General features: G+C 41.0%; 1 protein-coding gene across 2 annotated transcripts in view; it reads right to left on the minus strand.

Annotated features, from left to right (window-relative positions):
• Positions 1–1,691, minus strand: part of ARHGEF1 (Rho guanine nucleotide exchange factor 1) — a 241,256-nt gene extending 239,565 nt beyond the window's left edge. For both annotated transcript variants that reach the window (XM_053691062.1, XM_053691059.1), the window contains exon 1: positions 1,536–1,691. The gene's annotated coding sequence lies outside the window, so the exon portion shown is untranslated. The remainder of the gene's footprint in view (positions 1–1,535) is intronic.
• Positions 1,692–2,498: the final 807 nt, after the last annotated feature.

The following is a 2,498-nucleotide window of genomic DNA, read 5'->3' on the forward strand; positions in this document are numbered from 1 at the left end:
TTATTTTTGGTTACAGTGTCCCTTTAAGTGTAATATAGAAATATAGAATTTAAAAGTAAATAAGAACCAAAAAGGACCATCAAGTCTACCCATATATAAATATAAATTAATGCAATTCATACTGATAAAGCAAAATCTTACACCAAACGCTGGTCCAATACCGAGTCATGGAGCCAATTGTTTTATTAAATCACATAAATCCAGGGATGGCTTTAAGATTTAGGGGGTGGCTTTATTGTTGATGCACTGCCAATTCTCAAAGATGCCAACAACCAAAAATGTTTTTTCATGATTCAGATGAAGCATATAATTTTAAACAACTTTCCAATTTACTTCTGTTATCTAATTTGTTGGTATCCTTTACTGAAAAGCATACCTAGATAGATTCAGGAGCAGCAATTGGTAGCTAGCTAATGATTGGTGGCAGCACATGGCTCTTGTCATTGGTTTACCAATGTGTTCAGCTAGCTCCCAGTAATGCATTGCTGCTCCTTCAATAAAGGAGTTGTTTAGAATGGTATGCTCTATCTGAATCAAGAAATAAAAATGTTGGGTTTATGTCCTTTTAAACATATCCTTTACACCATCAGGACAAGAAGAGAGAAACCCCAGACTAAACAGTAGAAAATGATAACACACCTCAAAACAACATCTAGCCTTGATGCACAGCTTTGTGTATCACCCTAAATGTTAAAGTCTAGTACCACTTTCCTTTAGATCCATACACAAACCCCTTGTCTAGCACTTACCAGTGTGTGTGTGGTTACATATTTTGTTAACCAGTAAATTTCAGATAGATTTTCTATTGATGGGCATTGGGGCAGTGACAACAAATCCTGAGAAAGCATATGAATTCAAGTATGAAAGCTCCTTAGGCAAAGGTGTTTCCCAGTACTAATTTGCAGCACACTGTGTTTGTTTTTACCATTTCTTTCCCAAAGTGAATTCTAATTGTCTAAATGTATAAAGAGCACACTACCTCGATTTGACAAGCTTTTTTCATGCCAACAGCCTGTAATTAAGAAATGTTATGCAAAGTGTTAATCAGATTTCGCAAAAGTTTAGGACAATGGAAACCTGCAGGGTAAACTGAGTTTTCACCAGTACCCCAGTGCTCTGGGGAGAAAAAGGACAGGAAATGCAAAGGACAAGGGGATACAGGGTCACAGTGACAAACTGCGGACATTTTCAGTGAAACAGAAATGAAGGGGGTGGTATATGTGACAATGACAGAGGGGTAAAACTGTCCCATTATTGCAAACCAGTTTGAAAGTGAAAAATTGCTATGCAGCACTCTCTGGTTTAAAACTGTTTAACAAGTAACAAGTATGTTATAGCTATATAGCTTTATTATATCTGACAAGCAAACACCCCTTTAAATATGAATCTATAGTTTAGCAGCACTAACATATACAGAGTATATACTGTATGTATATAGAGTTATATAGCTAAGTATTATGAGATCACATAGAGCCACATAGCAGATTGTTTATGATACGTTAGATGAACTATGCCAAGTGTCAGACCCCACTTACCTCCTGCGTGAGCTCGGGGCTCACAAGGGCTCTCTACACGATGGGGGATCAATCTCGGGGCTCATGTGTATGTCTGGTTGTGAGAGGAGGTCCCTAAACTGAGAGAACACTGTCACCAAAGCAGAGACTGCAGGGAGGAGGGGGCAGACACAGGAAGAACCGTGTGAAAGAGAGAGGGAGGGTGCGAGACGGGGGAGGGGAAACTACAGAGCAGAGAGAACGATACTTAGGGGAGGAAACTAATGACGAAGAAAGGGGCAGGAGAGAGACATGAGGAGGTAGCGTAAATGAGAACCAATAGGAGGGAGATAATGAGTGATAGAGTGAAAAATAGGTGCAAGGTGGGCGAAGAAAGGTGAAGAGAATGGGATGGCACAGGTAATTAAAGGGATAGGAGAAAAAGGGAGATGGAAAGGGCAGGTAAGAGAAGGAGGGAGAGGACTTCACAGATCCTATAGGCGGAACCAGACAGGGTCCGTTGAAGAGGAGATAGAGGGGAAGAATAATGGCGCAAGAGGGCCAGAGTGCATGAAGGAGGAATATGTGTGATGGACGGAAATACGGACACATTTGTTTTTGCATTTTCTGGTGGATGGAAATGGAAACTTTTTTTTACTCGCCGAGGGATGGTAGTGCTGATCGGAACGGAAGTGCCACATGTGCACAAGAGCTGCGCGTCCCCTGATAGACACCGTTTTGTAAACAGAGACAAGTCACTGATTACAATGTGTTTACTAATGATGTGAATATCGGGGTACGGGGTTGTGTTTTAGGGTGGAGTGGTAAAATTAGGTTTTTATACGGGTTTATGAAGCGGGCACCAATCATATCGAGAATAATGTGCCCAAGTCTATAGCAGACATCCCAACCTGCAAAAACTCATTTCAGGGAGGTGGCTTCACCTTACTGCGCCGCCCCTACCACTTATATATTGGACACCTTGAAACAAAGATAGAGACTTAT

Source organism: Bombina bombina, chromosome 8 (assembly GCF_027579735.1).
Source record: "Bombina bombina isolate aBomBom1 chromosome 8, aBomBom1.pri, whole genome shotgun sequence".
Classification (NCBI taxonomy): Eukaryota; Metazoa; Chordata; class Amphibia; order Anura; family Bombinatoridae; genus Bombina; species Bombina bombina.